Genomic DNA, 25,391 nt, shown 5'->3' on the forward strand with positions numbered 1-25,391 from the left:
GAAGTCACTCAGTCGTGTCCGACTCTTTGCAACCCCATGGACTGTAGTCTACCAGGTTCCTCCGTCCATGGGATTTTCCAGGCAAGAATACTGGAGTGGGTTGCCATTTCCTTCTCCAGGGGATCTTCCCAACCCAGGGATCGAACCTGAGTCTCCTGCACTGTAGGCAGATGCTTTCACCATCTCAGCCAACAGGGAAGTTCCAATGCAAACCAAAACAATAATGAAATACAATTTCTCACAATGCAAATTGCCAAAAGTTCAATGAAAGCTTTGAGTGATACCAAATATTTCCTCCAAACTGAGGATCAGAGGTTGGAAAATGAATGCTCATGCATCGCTGTGAAAGCATAAAGTGATGCAGCTTTCTGAAGGACAATTTGACAGTATCTAGTAGATTTATAAATGCATGGAGCTACTTAAGAAGAACTTGTTTGGCATTTATATTGCAGAAGTATTTATGCAATTTCACCAAGATTTGGTATATATATCATATAAATATGGTCTCATATGGTATATATCTCATATGGTATATATATCATATATCGATCTTCCCTGCAATATATTTTCCCATCATCCTTGAAAATCTCTTGGGCCCCATCCCCACACTGCCCTTACCCCATGCAACCCCTGTTCTCAGTTCTTTCAGAAGAGGTTAGTTTTGCCTGATCTAGACTAGAACTTTCTACAAGTGGAGCCTACAGTATGTAAGTTGCTTTACTATTTTGTGTTACTTCCTGCTTTACAGCAACGTAAGTCATCTGTGTGTAAGTGGTTTTTTATTTCTCCTAATTTCCTTCCGATTTAGGTCATCACAGAGTACTGAAGACAGTTACCTGTGTGAAGATAGTTCTCATTAGTTATCAAGGCATTATTCTCCAAAATATGCAAACAGCACATGTAGCCCAGTATGACAAAAAGAAAAACAACTCAGTCAATAAATGGGCAGATCTAAATAGGCATTCTTGTAAAAACACACAGATGGCCAACAAACACTTGAAAATATGCTCAACATCACTAGTTACCAGAGAAATGCAAATCAAAACTACAATGAGGTACTACTTCACACCAGCCCAAATAGCCCTCATCAAAAATTCTACAAGCAATAATTTGGAGAGGGTGTGGAGAAAAGGGAACCCTCTTGCACTGTCAGTGGTCATGTAAATTGGTACCAACACTATGATGAACACTATAGCAGCTCCTTAAAAAACTAAAAATATAATCACCGTATGACCTACTCCCGGGCATTTTCCAGGAGAAAACCTTAATTCAAAAAGATTCATGCACCCCAATGTTCACTGCAGCACTATTTACTGTAGCCACATCATGCAATATTTTTTAATCATAGCAAAAATGGCAAAAACAACAACAACATAAAACTTGAAGCAAACAGTCTCTAAACAGGGGGTCAAATTACTAGGTATTTATAAAATTAGAGGCTGAAAAATAAGTAAAGAAAGCAAGAATCACTTATCAGAATCAAGTTCTATGTTGGCATTCAAATAGCAGAAAAGATAATTTTATACTAAAAGAACTAGCACACCCTCATCTTTTTATCTCCCTGTCCCAGGAACTCAGAATTCTGAGTTAATGGTAAATTATATCACCGGTGATTTTTTTCTTTCCTTGTATTTTTCTAGCAACTTTAGGTTTTCTGTTAGGAGTATGTATTAATTTTTAATAAAGTTATACAGTATCTTTTTCAACATGTAAAGAATACATTTGAATTTTATAAATTACATCCATAAGCATTCTTCTATTTCTCCACGAGAGGGCAGATTACCAGACTAGACCAACTGCAGTACAGCGATTGGCTGGTACTTGCCAGACAGTTGTCACTGGCCATCCTTTCCTCACTTCTGTCCTGAAAATGGGCAATGCAGAGATACTTCGACCAGTCTCCCCAAGTCTGTGGATGCCTCGTGCCTCCTCTTCTGGTTGCTCCACGTCTCACGTTCTGTCGCCTTCACCTCTGTGTCTGCAGCGGGCCAGACACATGCACAAACACAGGCGACACAAGCACGCCTGTGTACACACACTTGTGCAAGATACAGGGACATAAACACAAAACAGGGAACACAGGTGTTTCAGTAGCTGAAGACGCCCTCTCCAGCAATATGGAAGATGATGTTAGTAGGCTCCATGTCCTGCCCTTTTGGAGTCCCTGTCCATTGCCTCCCCCAGCCCTTCAGTATTATCAGCCAGTCTTAAGCCATTTCCAGCTTTGACTGTGTGTTGGTGGTGCCAAGCGGCAGATGTGGAAATTCAGAGAAGACTCCAAAGTCAGCACAGAAGTACAATGTAACACCAGAGAGAAGCCCATTGCAATTGGTGGGGCTTCCCAGGAGAGGGGGTGGGGGTGAAGGACCCAGGGAACCTCAAACTCAATGAGCAGCAGGAGGCCTGTGGATGGCAGGACCCAGGGAAGGAAGATTCTGACGAAGGAGCTTGATTAACCCTGCCTCTATCAGAATCACATAGGACTCTCATGCTGTAAGCACAGCTGCTTCGTGTGTGACTTGGACACGAAGTGACTTGAGGATGAGGTCCTCAATCATCCAGTCTATGTGCATGACACGAACCAAGGCTCCACATCCAGCCTGCATGAGCCTGAGATTCCCCATGTGGGAAAGGAGTGTCCTGGCCTCTACACGGCTGTGCCTTCAGGGCCCAGCTTCTGATCCCCTCACAACCCATGTTTCTCTCAGTTACCTCTTGTTTCAGAAACTTCTACCTGGGTAGTGCTGCAGGGGACTGATCAACAAGTCTTTGTCGATGATCTGCTGGCAACATGAACAAGGCCAGCACTGGGCTGATCATGCTCCGGACCCTCCCATGAGCAGCCAAGAACTCTAATACCAATCACCAATTCTGCAGAGGCCCAGAGAGACTCCACCTCAGCAATCCTGTTTGACCCTGGGCAGTTGTGGTCTGACAATCAGTTGAGGAAGTGAAGGCTGCTGCTGTGCAGCCCATGGCTGGGAGCTCCCCTTTCGTAATCCCAGAGTTAGTGGACTAGAGGCGAATGACGCACCCTGGAGGAATCCTGTATCCTGGAAGAATACAGGAGTAGGATCATGTAGGAGGAGCATGCACTCCCTCCCCCACCCACTCACAATGCACTGGGAGCTAAGTTGTGCAACGATGTCAAGGTAGTATTCCTTAATGATCACTGTCTTGCACAAGTAGGGGTTGTTCCAAAAGGAAAATATCAGCTTGCAGCGAGACCAGGGACGGCTCAGCTCCTGCACATTTCAGGACCAGGAAGAGGGAAAAGGTGCAAGCTTCTAGGGTCCTCAGCTTGCCTGCCAGGCAGGCATCAACAGCTTCTGCTACCCCTCTCTGAATGCTCACACCACATGCACAGGGATAACATGATTCCCCCTCATCCTTCCCCATGTAGCTCCCCTACCCACCAGTCCTCTGAGTCTCCCTCTGCTGCTGCTGCTGCTACGTCGCTTTAGTCATGCCCGACTCTGTGTGACCCAATAGACGGCAGACCACCAGGCTCCACCATCCCTGGGATTCTCCAGGGAAGAACACTGGACTGGGTTGCCATTTCCTTTTCCAATGCGTGAAAGTGAAAAGTGAAAGTGAAGTCGCTCACTCATGTCCGACTCTTCCCGACCCCATGGACTGCAGCCTACCAGACTCCACCATCCATGGGATTTTCCAGGCAAGAGTGCTGGAATGGGAATCTCCCTCACTGAGCTTCCAATCCATCATGTCATTAACCAAGTCTTTGTCTTGGTTACTGATAATGATGGACACCTGGGGGTGGTTCATAATCTGCTTTACGTCAAGGAGCCAGTCATGTCACATGCCGGGCAAGGGAGTGCCATGAGCAACAGGGCTTGTCTGGGGCAGAACAAGGACGCTGAAACAGGCATCTGCAAGGGCTCTGGGCACTCCTTCGTGCTCAGCCACCCCACCGATGTCTCCAGCCCCTGCCATACCATCAGACATGCTCATGAGTCTCGGTCCCCCATGGTGTTCTGCATATGAGGCTGTCTGCATCCGCCTAGGGAGAGTGTTTCTGACTGCTCCTGATTTCTGCCTGGCCTGTGTTTGTTGGGTAGCGCCATGTCACCGTTTAGAATGTCAGAATGGCAGTCTCTGTGGCACATCGTGTCTGCGGGCAAGTGTGTAACTTGTGTGTGGGTATATTTCTGTGTCTGTGTGTGTGTTTAGCAAGAAAACCCTGGGTCTCTTATCTGCTACCTGTCTTCAAAAGGGGTGGCAAGGATGTGTCTGCAGTCATCTTTCACTCGTAGCATACAAGGACAGCAGTCCCTTCCAGCTCCACAAGGGTGGACACCCTCGTGCTTCTGCACTGCACTCGTGGGGAAACCTTCAGGGGCTCTGACGGACCAGGACAGGTTGTGAGACTTCTGCTGTCTCTACTACTTTCCAGGATTATCCACAATTGCGATGAAAGTTCTCTGGGAATGTTCCCCTGGCCTACTGTCACTGATAACTCCTGACATAGTGTCCCCGTCAGGAGATTCCTGTGCACCTGCTCTTCAGATGCAGGAGTACAAGAGGCACCAAGAGTCATGCCTCTGACACCTACAGCTGTGATGGCCCTGCCCAGGCTCTCCTCTCAAGGTGCTTTGGAGACTGCCACTCCACCAGCCCCTCTTCCCTCAGCCCCCTCACCTTGCCTGTGCCCTCTTCCCCAACCTTCCTCCTGCTCCTCCTCCATGTCTTCCTCCTGAGAAGCTGAACCCATGGAGTGGAGGTCAGGATACAGCTTTGGCCCAGAAGCCAGGGATGCCCTGGATGATGGCACTTCTTCCAGCCTTCTTCCTCTGTTGGTTCTTCCTCCTGATAGGAGCGCAGGTCCTATGGTCTTTCTCATTCCCAGAGCTCATCTCCACCTGCAGGGCTGCCAGCACCTCTAGTCCCTCCAGCACAGGCCATTCACTCGGGGCTCCTGTCCTTGAATGTTCCTGGGTCTACTCCTTTGGCTTCTCCTCACACACCTACGAGGACATCTGATCCTTCTCCTTGTCAGTCACCACCTCCATCTCCTACATAATGTCTACCACCAGCAGCTGGAACCAGCAGCAGCACGATCCCCACCAATTCTGCCCCCTCCAGGTCCGCGACTTCCACACCGCCTCCACCCTGAAGAGAGCAACCTCCTTGCCTGGAACATCCCCTGGTGCCTGCAACATCCCTGTGACCCCACGGTGCTGGCAGGTCGCAGGGGTCCTGCCCCCTGAACCTGGGATCACAACTACAAAGTTCCACAGTCCTCCACAGCTCCGGCCTTCTTCTGGCTGTGTCTCACTCTCCATGTGGCCTTGGCCTTGACCCCGAGCTGGGGCAGCAGTTAAGGGGCTGGACATGACAACACGGCAGGTGGCATGCCCAGCCTGTCCACAGGCTGCAGTCACCTTTCTGGGGGTGTTCTGAGACTGAAGAAAATGGCGGGGAATGGCCTGGGGCATGGTGCGCATTCCAGCCCCAATCACCCAGGCATTTTGGCCCCCTAGGCTGCTGGAGCTGTGAGTCACGCCCAGGTTGCTGGGCCAAAATCTCGACCAATCACAGAGAAGGCATCTTCCAGGGACATGCCCCTAGTCCAGAGGGAATTGCTCCAGGGGGTCCTGGGCTCCAGCGCCCACACGTGGCTGCTTTTGCTCCAGTGAACGTGCCTGTCCACATACTTCCCCTGCCTTGTATCTGGCACCTCCCGGGTGCCAACGGCCATTGACTTTGCCTCCGGAAATCCGAACCACGAGTTCCCTGTTCCCATATCCAAAAAGCACATTCCCGTGTCCCACAGGACCTTTAACCACTGAGAGCTCTCCCAATGTGTCCAATAAAAGGCAGGGGATCAATGTGGCTGGATAGTTGCTCTCCATTGGACAGAGAGTCAGATGCTGTCTGGATGATAGTGGATCGGGTACAAACCCACCTGTTTGCTACATTTGAGCTCCACTGCTCAGGGCACCAGAGCCATAGGTCACAGAGCTCTCTATGTGTCTGTCTCTGCTTCTGTTTTCCTGCCCATCTTTCCGTGTGTGTAGTAGGGGCTTTTGTCTGTTTGACTCTGTCTCTCTAACTAATGTTGTTGCCCTCTGTCAATCTCTGGACAACAGAGCATGGAAAAGACACTTAACCTTGGCATGAAGCCAAAGCCCTCTCCTGTGTGAGTTACATCCAGGGAGAGGCGACTTTGTCAGTCCACACAGTTGAAGAATGCTTTTTCAAACTTGAGAGGCGAACACAGGCAATGTCTGCTGAACCACAGCAGGGTTCAGGTGTCCTTCCCTCCCTTGCATGATAGACATGAACACTGCACAGGACTAAGGTGACTTGGCCAAACTTTGGAGAGAGGGAGAAACAGAGCATGCTCTTGCTGGCATGAAGGAAGTCCCAGAACCCTGTTGCAATGCCAGTCAGTGAGATATTAAGGACATCACTGCATTACGGGCCATGATTCTTTGGTATTAGACGAACTGAAGTCTGCCCATTTACCATATAGAGGCCCTTTCCAAGTTGTTCTGTTCTCATCTAGCCTCCAGATGAGAACACTTCGCAGCCTATCCTGTCTCCCCAGCCCCGTGGGGCTGGGAGCAGTGAGAGAATCAACCTAATCCATCCTTTGCATAGTCCTGATACCCAAGGGTTCTGCGAAGAATACAAAGAATGACGTTTCAAATTGGCAAACTCTGCAGGTAGCAGCTGCTTATGCCGCAGTGCCTGTCTGTCTCCCAAAGCTTACAAAAAAGTCAAGGTGTGCTCATGTGCCTGGTCATGCTGGGGAATGTTCCTGCACTTGAGAAGGACAGAAAGGTCTTTGTAGCTGGGCATCCAAGGGCTGTAGGCCCCGCCTCGTCTGTGCCTGGGAATCCACCCCGTTCTGTTTTTCATACTCTGTGCATCCTCACTGACCACCCCCAGTTGCTTTCTTCCAGCCTTTCCTTTCTGGCAGGGATCCAGGGTGCAGCAGCTTGATTCCACTTACAGCTTGCTTGCTCGGTGAGAACCTTGGGCTCATTTCTCTGGCTTCCATGCTTCTGCTGCCCCACGGTCTAAGAACTTTACACAAGTTCTTTCACGTTTTTGGTGTCCATTCTTCCGTCTCCCAGCCCAGCCAGTTCTGATATCTCACACACACACACACACACACACACACACACACACACACAAGCTTAAAGGAGACTTGCACAAATACAGAGCTATAGGTCTACTTATCCAGAATAATGGAATTTGCAACCACCCCTCTTTTTGTGTCCTGGTCACTTTCTTTCATTTGCTCTTCAATCAAGTCAATGTCCTCTTCGACCTCTATGACTTACCCTGGAAGGTTATACAGTCCTTGGATTTGCTCGTGAGGGGAACCGACCTGTAAAGAGGTGGGCGGGTTTGGAGGTTCTCCCCATGGAGAGCTGAGTGATGTGCCCCTGTGTTCTGTGTTCTCCCATCATGTTGGACAGGTTCACAGTGCCCATCACTTTGGCATGCTTCCTTTCCCTGGGCTTTCCTTCCAGGAACCACACAGAGATGGCCAGGGATTTCGCACTTGACTGACTTCAGTTCAGTTCAGTTCAGTCGCTCAGTCATGTCCCACTCCTTGCGACCCCAAGGACTTGTCGCACTCCAGGCTTCCCTGAATATCACCATGTCCTGGAGCTTACTGAAATTCATGTCCAATGAGTCAGTGATGCCATCTAACCATCTCATCCTCTGTCGCCTATCCCCTTGTACCTTTGATCTTTCCCAGCATCAGGGTCTTTTCCAATGAGTCAGTTCTTCGCATCACGTGGTCAGATACTGGAGTTTCAGCTTCAGCTTCAGCTTCAGTCCTTCCATTGAATAGTCAGGACTGATATCCTTTAGGTTTGACTGATTTGATCTCCTTATATTCCGAGGGACTCTCAAGGGTCTTCTGCAAAAACACAGTTGAAAAGCATCAACTCTTCAGCACTCACCTTTCTTTATAGTCCAACTCTCACGTCTATACATGACTAATGGAAAAATCATAGCTTTGACTAGATGGAACTTTGTCAGCAAAGTAATATTTCTGCTTTTAAATATGCTGTCAAGGTTGGTCATAGCTTTTCTTCGAAGGAGCAAGAGTCTTTTGATTTCATGGCTGCAGTCACCATCTGTAGTGATTTTGGAGCCCCCCAAAATAAAGTCTGTCATTGTTTCCATCGTTTTCCCATCTATTTGCCATGAAGTGATGGGACCGGATGCAGTGATCTTAGTTTTTGGAATGCTGATTTTTAAGCCAACTTTTACACTTGCCTCTTTCACTTTTATCAAGAGGCATTTCAGTTCTTCTTCACTTTCTGCCATAAGGGTGTGTCATCTGCATATCTGAGGTTGTTGATATTTCTACTGACTATCTTGATTGTAGCTTGTGCTTCATCCAGTCTGGAATTTCACATGATGTACCCTGCACATAATTTAAATAAGCAGGATGACAATATACAGCGTTGATACCCTCCGTTCCCAATTCAGAACCAAACAGTATGAAAAGGCAAAAAAGATATGACACTGCACAATGAACTCCCCGGGTCAGTAGATGCCCAATATGCTACTGGAGAAGAGTGGAGAAATAGCTCCAGAAAGAATAAAGAGACAGAGCCAAAGCAAAATGTAACTGATGATGGAAGGAAAATCTGATGCTTTGAAGAACAATACTGCATAGGAACTTGGAATCTTAGGTCCTTGAATCAAGGTAATTTGGAAGTGGTCAAACAGGTGATGGCAAGAGTGATCATTAACATTATAGGAATCAGTGAACTAAAATGGACTTGATTTGGTGGATTTAATTCAGATGACCACTATATCTACTACTATGGGCAAGAATCCCTTAGGAGAAATGGCGCTGCCCTCATAATCAACAAAAGAGTCTGAAATGCAGTACTTGGGTGCAATCTCAAAAATGACAGAAAGAGCTCTGCACGTTTCCAGGGAAAACCATTCAATATCACAGTAATCCAAGTCTATGCCCCAACCAGTAATGCTGAAGAAGCTGAAGTTAAACAGTTCTATGAAGACCTACAAGACCTTTTAGAACTAACACCAAAAAAAAGATGTCTTTTACATCATAGGGGCTAGAATGCTAAAGTAGGAAATCAAGAGATACCTGGAGTAAAAGGCAAAATTTGGTCTGGGAGTACAAAATGAAGCAGGGCAAAGCCTAACAGAGTATTGCCAAGAGAACGCACTGGTCATAGCATACACCCTCTTCCAACAACACAAGAGAAGACTCTACACATGGACATCACCAGTTGGTCAACACCGAAATCAGATTGATTATATTGTTTGCAGCCAAAGATGGAAAAGCTCTATAGACACAGCAAAAAAAAAAAAAAATAAAAATAAAAGACCAAGAGCTGACTGTGGCTCAGATCATGAACTCCTTACTGCAAAATTCAGATTTAAATTGAAGAAAGTAGGGAAAACCACCAGGCCATTCAGGTCTGACCTAAATGAAATCCCTTACGATTATACAGTGGAAGTGACAAATAGATTCAAGGGATTAGATCTGATAGACAAAGTGCCTGAAGAACTATGGAAGGAGGTTCATGACATTGTTCAGGAGGCAGTGATCAAGATCATCCCCAAGAAAAAGAAATGCAAAAAGGTAAAATGGTTGTCTGAGGAGGCCTTTCAAAGAGCTGAGAATCTAAGAAAAGCTAAAGGCAAAGGAGAAAAGAAAAGCTATACCCATTTGAATACAGAGTTCCAAAGAATTAGCACAGAGATATAAGAAATCCTTCCTCAGTGATCAATGCAAAGAAATAGAGGAAAGCAATAGAATGGAAAAGACTAGAGACATCTTTGAGAAAATTAGAGATATGAAGGGAATATTTCATGCAAAGATGGGCACAATAAAGGGCAGAAATGGTATGGATCTAACAGAAGCAGAAGATATTAAGAAGAAGTGGCAAGAATACAGAGAAGGACTATAAAAAAAAGATCATCATGACCCAGATAACCACAATAGTGTGATCACTCTCCTAGAGCCAGACATTCTGGAATGCGAAGTCAAGTGGGCCTTGGGAAGCATCACTACCAACAAAGCTAGTGGAGCTGATGGAATTCCAACTGAGCTATTTCAAATCCTTAAAGATGATGTCGTGAAAGTGCTGCACTCAATATGCCAGCAAATTTGGAAAACTCAGCAGTGGCCACAGGACTGGAAAAAGTCAGTTTTCATTCCAATCCCAAAGAAAGGCCATGCCAAAGAACGTTCAAACGACCACACAGTTACACTCATCTCACACACTAGGAAAGTAACGCTCAAAATTCTCCAAATCAGGCTTCAACAGTTTGTGAACCATGAAGTTCCAGATGTTCAGGCTAGATTAAGAAAATGCGGAGGAACCAGAGAAATAAAACTGCCAACATCGGTTGGATCATCAGAAAAGCAAGAGAGTTCCCAGAAAACATCTAGTTCTGCTTTATTGACTACTCCAAAGCCTTTGACTCTGAGGATCACAGCAAAATGTGGAAACTTCTTAAAGAGGTGGGAATAGCAGACCACCTTACCTGTCTCCTGAGAAATCTGTGTGCAGGTGAAGAAGCACCAGTTAGAACCGGACATGGAACAGACATGGAGCTGACTTAGAACAACCTTTTCTCAGCATGCACGTCCTAAGAATATTCCTTACCAATGCCGCGCTCGTCGCAGGGCCAGCACCTTCTGACCGAGGTTCCCCTGCTCTTCCCTACTCTGTACTTTTCCATTTGCAACTGTTTTCCTTTACACTCAGTTGCCATCTTCCTGTAGCAGGAAAACGCCAAATAGATGCCCGGTCCCTCAAAAGGCCAAAGAGAATGTGACAAGCCTCTGACTCTGATACAGTGCCATGAAGAAGGTGCACATGGATCCAAAGGGTCTCTGCCAAAACGAAGCACTGAACACACAGCTGAAATGGTAAGCTAGCCTCCCTTCTTGTCGGCTCTACAGTTTACTACTACCAACAAAGAGCCCCACACGAAAGGCACCCTGGGATGTCTGCCCACCCTACGCCCACAGCTCTCCTCTCCCTTGTGTAGAAAGCAGCATTCCTCTCCTAAATGCACCAAGAGGGGTTGATTCCACCAGGCCTCACTGACTTGCTGAATGGCAAGGATCACTTTCTGCTGTCCTTGCTAGGCTGTGGTAGGTCTGCCTACAGCTCAGCTGTCCCTAACTCTTTTACACAGTGTGGGCCACCAAACTCGGCCAATGTTTGGGCTGGGGGACATCCAAGACACTCACTTAGAATCCAGGGTCCCTGTGAGGGTCACGTGGTGCAGGTCCCCTTCAGGAACTCCATGATGAAAGTGAGGTAGTGCTCCAGTGAGGCTTTCAGGACTCTCCTTCAGGTGCAGACTGACACCTTTAACCCTTTGCCTTCCATGGCCAAGGAGGAAACTGCCAAGAAAGGAGGAAATTAACGTCAAAACCTCTGGAGCTTTAGGTAGATATACTTCTAAGTGTTTTATTCTTCTTGTTGCAATGGTGAATGGTATTGTTTCCTTAATTTCTCTTTCTGTTTTCTCATTGTTAGTGTATAGGAATGAAAGGGATTTCTGGGTGTTAATTTTATATCCTGCAACTTTACTATACTCATTGATTAGCCTTAGTAATTTTCTGGTAGAGTCTTTAGGGTTTTCTATGTAGAGGATCATGTCATCTGCAAACAGTGAGAGTTTTACTTCTTTTCCTATCTGGATTTCTTTTCTTTCTTTTTCTGCTCTGATTGCTGTGGCCAACACTTCCAAAACTACATTGAATAGTAGTGGTGAGAGTGGGCACCCTTGTCTTGTTCCTGACTTTAACAGAAATGCATTCACTTTTTCACCACTGAGGATAATGTTTGCTGTGGGTTTGTCATATATAGCTTTTATTATGTTGAGGTATGTTCCTTCTATTCCTACAGCACTTTTATAATAGCCAGGACATGGAAGCAACCTAGATGCCCATCAGCAGACGAATGGATAAGAAAGCTCTGGCACATATACACAATGGAATATTACTCAGCCATTAAAAAGAATACATTTGAATCAGTTCTAATGAGATGGATGAAACTTGAGCCCATTATACAGAGTGAAGTAAGCCAGAACGATAAACACCAATACAGTATACTAACACATATATTTAAAAAGATGGTAACGATAACCCTACATGCAGGACAGAAAAAGAGACACAGATGTATAGAACTGAATTTTGGACTCTGTAGGAGAGGGCGAGGTTGGGGTGATCTGAGAGAATAGCATTGAAACATGTATATTATCAAGTGTGAAACAAAGTGCCAGCCCAGGTTGGATGCATGAGACAAGTGCTCAGGGCTGGTGCACTGGGAAGATCCAGAGGGATGGGATGGGGAGGGAGGTGGAGGGGGGATCACGATGGGGAACACATGTAAATCCATGGCTGATTCATATCAATGTATGGAAAAAACCACTACAATATTGTAAAGTAATTAGCCTCCAACTAATAAAACTAAATGAAAAAAAAAAAAAAAAAAACAACTTCTGGAGCAAGCAATGGGGCCTCTTTTACAGGACTGCTATTCACTATTCCCTGGAGCCTGAAAACCAGCAGGCTCTGAACCTCCAACTATCTCTCACTGCCCAAGGGTCCCTGTACACAAACAGCCCACCAACCTTGCTTCATCACTGTTCTCTCTCTCACAGACACACACCAGCATAGGGGCACACACATGCACCCCACACCATTGCTTTTCTCACCTTTCTGCACGGCCATTTAGGCTGGAAGTTCCTGGATGGATTCCATACTCATACCATGTCTCTCCTCGGATGCCTGGGCTTACGAACTGAGGCCTTACCTTAGCCCGTCATTTGTCTCACATGGTGCCAATGTGTGCCACCCTGTGGGTGGGAGGGTGCTGGCTGACAGGCTGATGCTAGGCAGCAGTAGCCCAGGACCTTCATCTATCTCCTTCTCACATGTGTGGGAGAAGTAAGCCTCCAGTGAAGCAGGCTCACTTTCCTTGCCTCCTCCTCCCAGTCTCTACCCTTTTCTCAAGGACCTTGGTCTCTTCACAATCCTGGGTCCTGCAGGAGCCATATCTACCTTTCCCACGGCAGCCAATGCCCCACAAACAGAGGGGTCCACAGGCAGCAGTTTTAAAGCCCCACACCACTTGATCTACTCTGGGTGACTCCTCAAACCCTCTACCCCTGCTTAACAACACAAACAGACAAAACAACACAGCAGAAATTGTGAGCTTGTTTATGCCTCTTTCTCTAATTGCAGAGTTGTGGACTCACTGTCAGGAGCTATCCCTGGTCATCCTTCTTTCATTGCTGTCCTGGGCATGGGCACCACACAGATGCGTGGACCAGTCTCCCCTAGGCTGTGGATGCCTTGGGCCTCCTCTTCTGGTTGTTCCACATCTCATGCTCTTTCATTCTCATCTCTGTGTCTGCAGTGGGCCAGAATCATGCACCATCCACAAACACAGGTGACACGAACCCACGCCTGTACATGCACATGGATGAGACACAGGGACAGAGCCATAACAGAGAACACATGTTTCAGTACCTGAAGAACCAGTGGTTCACATGAAATACAGAGATTTCCATAGTTCTTATAGGAAATTCCCCATTCTGATCTTCAAATGTGAAATACAGAGAAGCCCAACTTTATGAAAGAGTATTAGCACCCAGATTTTTATATAAGAGATACAGAGAATTCCATATCTCATGGCGGAAATTTGTCTTGGTATATGTGTGAGAAATACAAAGAATTCCATATTTCATGAAGAAACAGTGATGCTCATTGTGGTAATGGTGACCTCATTCAAAAGGACTTATGGCAGGACTGTTAGAATCAGTGCTCCTGAACCCATGGAAGGCCACTGTCCACACACGCCTCCACCAGAGACTCCTGAACACCCACTGGCAAGTCTGACTCAGTCTCTTGTGGCCTCACTCTTCCTTGCTCTTGGGTCCTGGTGCACACAAGGTTGTGTCTGTGCCTTCCAAGTGTCTGTTTCCCTTGTCCTGTGGAAGTTCTGTAACCAAACCCACTGGCCTCCAGAATCAAATATGCTGGGAGTTCTCAGTCCCTTTGCTGGATCCACAGGGTGGGAAATCTGTTTTGGGTGCTAGAACTTTCAAAACAGTGAGAGGACTTCTTTGGGATAATTGTTCTCTAGTTTATGGGTTGTCTGCTCCCAAAAAACTATGGGAATCAGTAAAAGCAGTGCTAAGAGGGAAGTTGATAGCAATACAATCCTACCTCAACAAAGAAGAAAAACATCAAATAGACAGCCTAACTCAATACCTAAAGCAGCTGGGAAAATAAGTTAAAAAAAATCCAAACCCGAAGTTAGTAGAAGAAAAGAAATAAAAATCAGAGCCAAAATAAATGAAAAAGAAATGAATGCAGCAATAGTAAAGACATACAAGACTAAAAGCTGGTTCTTTGAGAAAATAAACAAAATTGACAAACAATTAGCCAGACTTATCAAGAAAAAAAAGGAGAAAAATCAAATCAAGAAAATTAAGAATGAAAAACAGGAGGTTACCACAGACAACACAGAAATAAAAAGGATCATAAGAGACTATTATGAGCAACTATATGCTAATAAAATGGAAAACCAGAGGATATGGGCAGATTCTTAGAAAAGTTCAACCTTCTATGGTAGAACCAGGAAGAAATAGAAATTATGAACAAGACTACTACAAAAACTGAAATCAAAACTGTGATCAACCCCCCCCTCCCCCCCCAAAAAAAAGAAAAACCCAAAGCTCAGGGACAGATGGCTTCACAGGTAAATGCTATTAAACATTTAGAGAAAAGCTAATACCTATCCTTCTGAAACTCTTCCCAGAATATGCAGAAGAAGGAACACTTCCAAACTCCTTCTATGACAGCACAACCACCCTGATACCAAAGCCAGACAAAGATATCACAAAAAAATAAAATAACAGGCTAATGTCACGGATGAACATAGATGCAAAAATCATCAACAAAATTCTAGCAAACAGAATTCAACATCACATTAAAAAGACCACAAGTATGATCAAGTCTGATGTATCCCAGGGATGCAAGGGTTCTTCAATATATGCAAACTGAATAATGTGATATGCTATATTAATAAACTGAAAGACAAAATCCAAATGATAGTCTCAATAGATGCGGAAAAAGCTTTTGACAAATTTCAGCACCCTTTTATGATAAAAACTCTTCAAAAATGAGTATAGAGGTAACCAGACTCAACATAGTAAAGGTCATATATGATAAACCCACAGCAAACATTATTCTAAATAGTGAGAAACTGAAAGCATTCCCTCTGAGATCAGGAACAAGAGAAGGGTGCCCATGCTTGCCACTATTATTCAACGTACTTTTGGAAGTCCTAGTACGGCAATCAGAAAAAAGAAAGAAATAAAAGGAATCCAGATTAGAAAGGAAGAGGGAAAACTCCCACTATTTGCAGATGACATGATACTGTACATAGAAAACCCTAAAGATACCATCAGAAAGTTACTAGAACTAATCAGTGAATTTAGTAGTTACAGGATACAAAATCAATACACACAAATCACATGAATTCATATAAATTAACAATGAAAAAAAAAAGAAAGAGAAATTAAGGAATCAATCCCATTTACCATTGCAACTAAAAGAATAAAATACCTAGGGATAACCTACCAAAGGAGACAATAAAACTGTATAAGACACTGATGAAAGATATCAAAGATGATATAAACAGATGGAAGGATATTCCATGCTCCTGGGTTACAAGAATCAATATCGTGAAAATGACTGTATTACCAACTGCAGTCTACAGATTCAATGAAATCCCTATCAAATTACTAATGGCATTTTTCATGGAACTAAAACAAAAAATTTCACAGTTCATATGGAAACACAAGACTCTGAATAGGTAAAGTAATCTTGAGAAAGAAGAATGGAACTGGAGGAATCAACTCACTTGATCTCAGACTATACTACAAAACTACAGTCATCAAGACAGTATGTCACTAACACAAAAACAGAAGTATAAGCCGACAGAACAAGAGAGAAAGCCCAGAGAAAAACCCACACACATATGGGCACCTTATCTTTGACAAAGGAGGTAAGAATATGCAATGGGAACAAGACAGCATCGTCAGTAATTCGTGCTGGAAGAACTGGACAACTAAGTGCAAAACAATGAAATTAGAAAACTTCCTAAGCCATACACAAAGGTAAATTCAAAATGGACTAAAGACCTAAATGTAAGACCAGAAACTATAAAACTCTTGGAAGAAAACATAGGCAGAACACTGAAGGATGTAAATCATAGCAAGATCCTTTATGACAAACCTCCTAGAATAAACGAAATAAAAGCAAAAATAAATAAGTGGGAGCTAATTAAATTTAAAAGATTTGCATAGTGAAGGATACTATAAACAAGGTGAAAAGACCACCCTCAGAATGGGAGAAAACAATAGCAAATGAAACAACTGACAAAGTATTAATATCCAAAACATACAAGCAGCTCATACAAGTCAATACCAGAGAAACAAACAACCCAGTCAAAAAGTGGGCAAAAGTCCTAAACAGATATTTCTCCGAAGAAGACATAAGGATAGCTAATAAACACATGAAGAGATGCTTGACATCACTCATTATTAGAAAGTGTTAGTCACTCAGTTGTGTCCGACTCTTTGCAACCCCACAAACTGTAGCCTGTCAGGTTCTTCTGTCCAAGGAATTTTCCAGGCAAGAATACTGGAGTGGGTTGCCATTTCCTTCTCCAGGGGATCTTCCCAACCCAGGGTCTGAACCCAGGTCTCCCACACTGCAGGCAGACTCTTCACCCCCAAGGAATCAGGGAAGTTCATTATTAGAGAAATGCAAAGCAAAACTACAATGTGATATCACCTCACAGCAGACAGAAAGGGCATAAAAAAAAAATCCAAACAACAAGTGCTGGAGAGGATGTGGAGAAAAGGGAACCCCCGTACACTGCTGGTGGGAATGTAAATTGATACAGCCATTATGGAAGACAGTATGGAAATTCCTAAAAAAAAAAAACTAGGAATATAACCACCATATCACTCATCAATCCCACTATTAGGCATACATCCTTCAAAATCCAAAGCTAATAAATCACAGCAAGATCTTCTATGACCCACCTCCCAGAATATTGGAAATAAAAGCAAAAATAAACAAATGGGACTTAATGAAAATTAAAAGCTTTTGCACAACAAAGGAAACTATAAGTAAGGTGAAAAGACAGCCCTCAGATTGGGAGAAAATAATAACAAATGAGGAAACAGACAAAGGATTAATCTCAAAAATATACAAGCAACTCCTGAAGCTCAATTCCAGAAAAATAAACGACCCAATCAAAAAATGGGCCAAAGAACTAAACAGACATTTCTCCAAAGAAGACATACAGATGGCTAACAAACACATGAAAAGATGCTCAACATCACTCATCATCAGAGAAATGCAAATCAAAACCACAATGAGGTACCATTACACGCCAGTCAGGATGGCTGCTATCCAAAAGTCTACAAGCAATAAATGCTGGAGAGGGTGTGGAGAAAAGGGAACCCTCTTACACTGTTGGTGGGAATGCAAACTAGTACAGCCACTATGGAAAACAGTGTGGAGATTTCTTAAAAAACTGGAAATAGAACTGCCATATGACCCAGCAATACCACTTCTGGGCATACACACTGAGGAATCCAGATCTGAAAGAGACACGTGCACCCCAATGTTCATCGCAGCACTGTTTATAATAGCCAGGACATGGAAGCAACCTAGATGCCCATCAGCAGATGAATGGATAAGGAAGCTGTGGTACATATACACCATGGAATATTACTCAGCCGTTAAAAAGAATTCATTTGAATCAGTTCTAATGAGATGGATGAAACTGGAGCCCATTATACAGAGTGAAGTAAGTCAGAAAGATAAAGAACATTACAGTATACTAACACATATATACGGAATTTAGATAGATGGTGGCGATAACCCTATATGCAAAACAGAAAAAGAGACACAGAAATACAGAACAGACTTTTGAACTCTGGGGGAGAACGTGAGGGTGGGATGTTTTGAAAGAACAGCATGTATATTATCTATGGTGAAACGGACCACCAGCCCAGGTGGGATACATGAGTCAGGTGCTCGGGCCTGGTGCACTGGGAGGACCCTGAGGAGTCGGGTGGGGAGGGAGGTGGGAGGGGGGATCGGGATGGGGAATACATGTAACTATATGGCTGATTCATGTCAATGTATGACAAAACCCACTGAAATGTTGTAAAGTGATTGGCCTCCAACTAATAAAATAATATTAAAAAAAAAAAAAAAAAAAAAACAAAAAAAAAAAAAAAAAAAAAAAAAAAAAAATCCAAAGCTAAAAAGACACACAAACATCCCAGTGTTCACTGCAGCACTATTTACAACAGCCAAGACATGGAAGTAAGCTAGATGTCCATTGACAGAGGAATGGTTAAAGAAGCTTTAGTGTGTATATACAATGGAATACTACTCAGCCATAGAAAAAAAAGGAATGCATTTGAGTCAGTTCTAAGAAGGTGGATGAACCCAGAACCTATTATACAGAGTGAAGTACGTTAGAATGAGAAAAACAAATATCATATATTAACACACATACCTGGAATTTAGAAGGATGGTACTGATAAACCTGTTTGCAGAGGAACATTGGAGATGCAGACATAGAGAACAGACTTATGCACAAGGGTGGGGGAGAAGAGGGAGTGGGTGAGATCAATGGAAAGAAAGTAGCATGGATGCATATACACTAGTATATGTAGATAGAGAGACAAGGGGAATTTGCTGTATGCCTCAGGGAACTCAAATGGGGTCTCTGTAATAACCTAGAGGGGTGAGAATGAGTGGGAAGTGGCAGGGATTCAAGAGAGAGGGGATATATGTACACCTACACCTATGGTTAATTCAGGTTGATGTATGACAGAAATCAAACCAATACTGTAAATAATAATCAATCAGTGAAAATATATTTTTTAAAAAGCCAAAAAATGGTTATTTGGAAATTATCTAGAATGTCACAGTTGAGAGAAAAAAACTTAGTATGTGGTCTATTGCCTTCCAGGTTCTGTTCTCTTCATTTTTAAAAAGTATGAGATAGGGGAGTTAATGTCTTCATGATACTGTATCTGCTGTTCTGTTTATTATTATACTATGGTTATGCCACTTTTCATAATAATAAGGGTGCTCCACTAATGTTGGTCACAGGAAACACATGTTGAGATCTTCATTTGGGCCAGGAACTGTTCTCTGTAATGTGTGCATGTTGACATGACACCCCACGGTCTTTCATGCACATAGGAGACACTGTGTTCAATCCACACACAGATTCTTATACAGTAAAGTTTCCCGCAGATGGACATGTAGATCTGCCTTCTGATTCAGATGACACTAGACACTGCACCGTATTCCAGATTTGGGGTCAGATACAACACGTCTCTGTTTCTCTGTGGCCTGGGCACCAATCTGATTCAGCTCTTGCCAGGAAGGTGACTTTGGGCAAATTCATTCACCCATTAACCACTATGTGTTTCTGCTACCCCAGCTGCTGAAAAGGATGGTAGCAGTAAAAATGCTTAACCTCATAGTGTTGCTATGAGTACTCAAAGAATGTATTATATGTGTACACATGGAGAGCTAACCACTGTTCAGAAGGGTGAGCTTCTCTTCTTGCCTCTCTTCACTTCCGTTTCTGCTTGTACTCACATTCCCTTGTCCCTGACCCCACCCTTTCCCCCTCCAAGCCAAACTCCACTCTCTCTCACCTGTGCCCCATCCTCAGACTCTCCATCCAAAAACATGGATGAAAATCTCATGATTTACCTCATAAAATATCCATATCATCACCCCTGGATTAAAAAATCATGAATATTAGCAGAAGAAATCAGAAACACTCTAAGTGAGGCCTGCTCCCTCACTTCCTCCAGATCTCTGCTTAATTGCCATCTTTCAGGGAGACTTTCCCTCATTATCTTGAGTAACATAATAACATCATACCTACTCACACCCTTTCTGTGATCTAGCAACTCATGTTCACTGAGTCTGTGATACCATCCACCCATCTCATCCTCTGTCATCCCCTTCTCCTCCCTCTTTGATGTGCATTTCTCTAATAATTAGCCATGTCGAGCATTTTTTCATGTGTTTTTTGGCCAGTTGTATGTCGTCTTTGGAAAAATGTCTATTTAGATCTGCCCATTTTTGACAGTTTTTTTTTTTTTTTTTTTTTTTTTTTAATATAGGCCTACATAAGCTCTTTGTATATTTTGGAGAATAATGCATTGACAACTAATGAGGTTTGTGACATTACACAGGAGGCAGTGATCAAGACCATACTCAAGAAAAACAAATGCAAAAAGGCAAAATGGTTCTCTGGGGAGGCCTTACAAATAGCTGAGAAAAGAGGAGAAGCTAAAGTCAAAGGAGAAAAGGAAAGGTATACCCATTTGAATGCAGAATTCCAAAGAAGAGCAGGGAGAGATAAGAAACCCTTCCTCAGCAATCAATGCAAAGAAATAGAGGAAAACAATAGAATGGGTAAGACTAGAGATCTCTTCAAGAAAATTTGAGATACGAAGGGAATATTTCATGCAAAGATGAGCACAATAAAGGACAGAAAAGGGATGGACTAACAGAAGCAAAAGATATTAAGAAGAGGAGGCAAGAATACACAGAAAAGCTATACAAGAAAGATCTTCATGACCCAGATAAACACGATGGTGTGATCACTCTCCTAGAGCCAGATATCCTGGAATGCGAAGTCGAGTGGGCCTTAGGATGCATCACAACGAACAAAGTTAGTGGAGGTGATGGAATTCCAGTTGAGCTCTTTCAAATCCTAAAAGATGATGCTGTGAAAATGTTGCCCTCAATGTGCCAGCAAATCTCAGGAATTCAGCAGTGCCCACAGGAGTGGAAAAGGTCAGCTTTCATTCCAATCCCAAATAGAGGCAATGCCAAAGACTGTTCAAACTACCACACAATTGCACTCATCTCACACACTAATAAAATAATGCTCAAAATTCTCCAAGACACGCTTCAATAGGACGTGAACTATGAACTTCCAGATATTCAAGCTTGATATAGAAAAGGCAGAGGAACCAGAGATCAAATTTCCAACAACTGCTGTATCATCAAAAAAGCAAGAGAGTTCCAGGAAAACATCCACTTTTTCTTTATTGACAACACCAAAACCTTTGACTGTGTGGATCACAAAAAACTGTGAAAAGTGCTTAAAGAGATCAGAATACCAGACCACCTGACCTGCCTCCTGAGAAATCTGTATGCAGGTCAAAAAGCAACAGTCAGAACCGGACATGGAACAACAGACTGTTTCCAAACTGGGAAAGGAGTACATCAAGGCTGTATATTGTCACCTTGCTTATTTAACTTATAATGTATTTGTGAAAATAACCTCAAATGAACACCTCTATATATGGTTAAAAGGATACATGAATGTGTACAATTACAATAAGGCCATTTGAGTCAATATGCATGGGCCGAATGATGATCATATGAAGTGAAGTGAGGCACACAGAGAAAGACAAATACCAAATGATATCACTTATATATGGAATCTAAGATGTGATATAAATAAACATATGTATGAAACAGAAAAAAAAAACACTCATGGACATAGAGAACAGACTTGTGACTTCCAAGCTAGAGAGAATTGGTGGAGGGATGGAGTAAGAGATTGGGGATTATAGATATAAACTAGAGTATATGGAATGGACAGATTGGTTCCTACTGTAGAGAATAGATAACTATATTCAGTATCTGATTGTAAATCACAAAGAAAAAGTATATATATAGGACATCCCTAGTGGTCCAGTGGCTAAGACCCCACACTTCCACTGCAGGGGATACAGGTTCAATTCCTGGTCAGGGAACTAATCCCACATACTGCACATTGTAGCCATAAAAAAGATTAAATAAATGAATACATATCTATCTATGTATATATACACACAATGTATGTAAGATATATGTGTGTATAAATGAATCACTCTGTTGTAAAACAATAATTCACACAACACTGTAAATGAACTATACTTCAAATAAAAAATAACTAGACTGGGAAAAAAAGATGGGAGTATTTCATTGTGCATAAAGTTTATATTTCAAAGAATACTACTGTAAACAAACATAGCTCACTACTGAATGGCAGGCTTGCTAGATACTTACAGAGATGCACACTGCAATTTGTCTGCAATTGCAATTTGCAATTGTCTGCAATTTGTCACAAAATGCACCAGGGAATAAGACGGATTCAAGCATGGATAGAGGGATGGACACATGGATAATTACATGACAAAGGAAGTACCATAAAATGGTCACAGTAGAATCAAGGTGGGAAGTCTGTGTATTAGTTAGAAAAAATTTTCAACTTTGTGGAATGTCTGGAAATTTTTATAATAAAATATTTGGGAAAGTACAGAGCAAAGAACAATAAAAACAAAAATGCACATGAAGTATAATTCCAACTGTAGAAATATGGGCTGAACCATCATGGGGAGGAAATGGGGTAGAATGTGCACTGTGGTGAAAGTAATCATGGTTTTTGTTTACTTTTTCACACTCTGTGCACTGACCAAGGTCTTTTCCCAATATCCTCAGACTACATTTTCCATAATAAAAGTAGCATCACCTTCCCTCTGGTCCAAGGGAGATAGGCTTACTGGGCAGCATCATCGCCCTGTTTGTGCTTCCCTCCTCGTGACCTTGGCTCTGAGCACGTGCTGGGGCTCCCTGAGTCCTCCAATCACAGCTCGAGAGATGTGTCCCTGTTGACCTCAGAGGGCTGACCAAGGCTATGGCTGACTCATCTGTTTGGAGTCCCAGCTGCAGCTCCACCCGTCCTGGCTTCATCTTGGCCCATCATGGCACTACCCGCCTTCACTTACGTTTTTCTCTCTCTATATATGTATATTTCAGTGCAAAGTAAATAGTTTATTGAAAAGTACATGTGGAAAGGCACACAGGTGAACTCAGAGTGAGTTGCCCACCACCCTGTAATTCTTTTAGTGTACAACCTCCAGCACCCTGGAGTTTTCTCAGTTATTTAAATTTCTTAATTTAAGTGATCTTTGTCCAGAAGCTAAAAAGGGAAAATTTACACTGTGTGGTGAAATTCTTGTAAATAAATAATAAACAAGGAATTATAAAAAGAGAATTGAGAAATATTTGGAAGATAGCTGACAGAGGGCTCATTTACCTAATTTATGCAGAGTTAAAAAGTCAAAACAAGAAAAGAAGATGAAAAATCCAATAGAAGACAACCAGGAAGTAAACATACAGTATAAACTAATACAAATTACTCAAAAGAGGGAAAAAAAAGAAAAATTACCAAAAAACAGGAGGAAATGTTGAAACTAATTGGAAATAAAAGAAATTCAAGCCAAAGCAATAATGCAATAGGATTTCTCACCATGCAATTTGTCATAATTCAATGAGAAATTTGAAAGATACCAAATGTTTCCTCCAAATTGAGGATGAGGGATTGGAAAATGAGTGCTCATGCAGTGTTGTGAAAGCATAGAGTGATGCAACTTTCTGAAGGATAATTTGACTTTGTATAGTAAATTTGTAAATACATGGAGCCACTTAGCAAGACCCTGTTTGGAATTTACATTGCAGAAATATTTATGCAATTTCATCAAGATTATATGATGCTCAGTGCAATTTTTTCTCAGCATCCTAGGAAATCTCTTTGGTACCCTTGCCCACACTGCGCTTCCCCCATGAAACCCCTCTTTCTCAGTTCCATTAGTATAGATTACTTTTGCTTCATCTCGAACTTCCTATAAGTGGAGCCTACAGTATGTTCACATGTAGTTACTTTACAATGTTGTGTTACTTTCTTCTGTACAGAAAACTAAATCAGCTGTGTGTTTGTGTGTGTATATATACCCTATTTTTTAAATTTCCTTTGCATTTACGTCACCACAGAGCATTGAGGACAGTTACCTGTGCTACACAGGTAGTTCCTATTAGTCATCAAGGCACTATTCTCCAAAACATACAAACAGCTCATGTACACAAATATAAAAAAAAAAAAAAAAAAAACCTCAATCAAAAAACAGGCAGATCTAAATAGATATTTCTCCAAAGACATACAGATGAAGATAAAACACATGAAATGAGGCTCAACATCACTAGTTATTAGAGAAATGCAAATCAAAACTACAATGAGGTATTACTTCACACCAGTCTGAATAGTTATCATCAAAAATTCTACAAAAAATAATTCATGGGGAGAGTGTGGAGAAAAGAGAACCCTCTTGCACTGTCAGTGGGCATGTAAATTGGTACAGCCAATATGGTGAACAGTACGGCAGCTCCTTTAAAAGTAAAACGGAATTACCATATGACCTAGCAACCCCTCTCTTTTACATATTCCTGGAGAAAACCTTATTTCCAAAAGGTACATGCACCCCAATGTTCATCACATCACTATTTTCCATAGCCACGACTTGCAACATTTTAAAATCATAGCAACAATGCAAAAAAAAAAAAAAAAAAAAAAAAATGAAGCAAAGAGTCTCTAAACAGGGGGTCAAATTACTAGGCATTTGTAAAAATAGAAGCCTGAAGATAAGTAAACAAAGCAAGAATCACGTATCAGAACCAAGTTCTATGTTAGCATTCAAATAGCAGAAAAGATGATTTTATACTAAAAGAACTAGTGCATCCTCATCTTTTTATCTCCCCTTCCTAGGAACTCAGAATTCTGAGCCAATGGTATATGAAATCATGGGTGATTTTTTTGTGTGTTTGTATTTTTCTAGCAACTTCACATTTTCAGTTATAAGCATGCATTAATTTTTTAAAAAGTTATACAGTTTCATTTTCAACATGTAAAGAAAACATCTGGTTTTTATAAATTGCATTCATAAGTACTCTTCTATTTCTCCACGAGAGGGCAGAATAATCACAGTATATATTTATTCATACCCACATGTACTTATGAGAGAATACATCTGGATTTTATACATTACATTCAAAAACATTCTTCTGTTACTCCATGAGACGTCAGCATAAACACAGTAAATATGCATTCATACACACATATACATATGAGTGATACCTTGGATTTTGTAAATTACATTCATTAGCATTCTTGTTTATCCTTGAAAGGGCATCATATGCACAGCAAATATTTATTCATACCCACATATACATATGTGAGAACATCCGGATGTTATGAATTGCATTCATAACCATTCTTCTATTTCTCCACGACAGGGCAGCAAAGGTACAGTAAATATTTATTCACACCCACATACTTTGGCCACTTGATGTGAAGAGCTGACTCATTGGAAAAGTCCCTGATGTTGGGAAAGATTGAAGGCAGGAGGTGAAGTGGATGAGAAAGAATGAGATG

At 42.5% G+C, this 25,391-nt stretch overlaps 1 long non-coding RNA gene across 2 annotated transcripts in view; it reads right to left on the reverse strand.

Moving 5' to 3' along the window:
- Window positions 1-1,812: 1,812 nt before the first annotated feature.
- Window positions 1,813-25,391, reverse strand: part of LOC136153948 (uncharacterized) — a 34,013-nt gene continuing 10,434 nt past the window's right edge. Inside the window, exons 2-4 of one of the 2 annotated variants that reach the window (XR_010660461.1) lie at window positions 11,237-11,392; window positions 7,314-8,416; window positions 1,813-3,053 (exon numbers count right to left, since the gene is read on the reverse strand). This is a non-coding gene — a long non-coding RNA (uncharacterized lncRNA). Of the gene's footprint in view, window positions 3,054-4,665; window positions 8,417-11,236; window positions 11,393-25,391 lie in introns of those variants that run through there. The other variant, XR_010660460.1, reaches the window with a different exon arrangement.

The sequence above is a fragment of the Muntiacus reevesi genome, chromosome X (assembly GCF_963930625.1).
Source record: "Muntiacus reevesi chromosome X, mMunRee1.1, whole genome shotgun sequence".
Classification (NCBI taxonomy): Eukaryota; Metazoa; Chordata; class Mammalia; order Artiodactyla; family Cervidae; genus Muntiacus; species Muntiacus reevesi.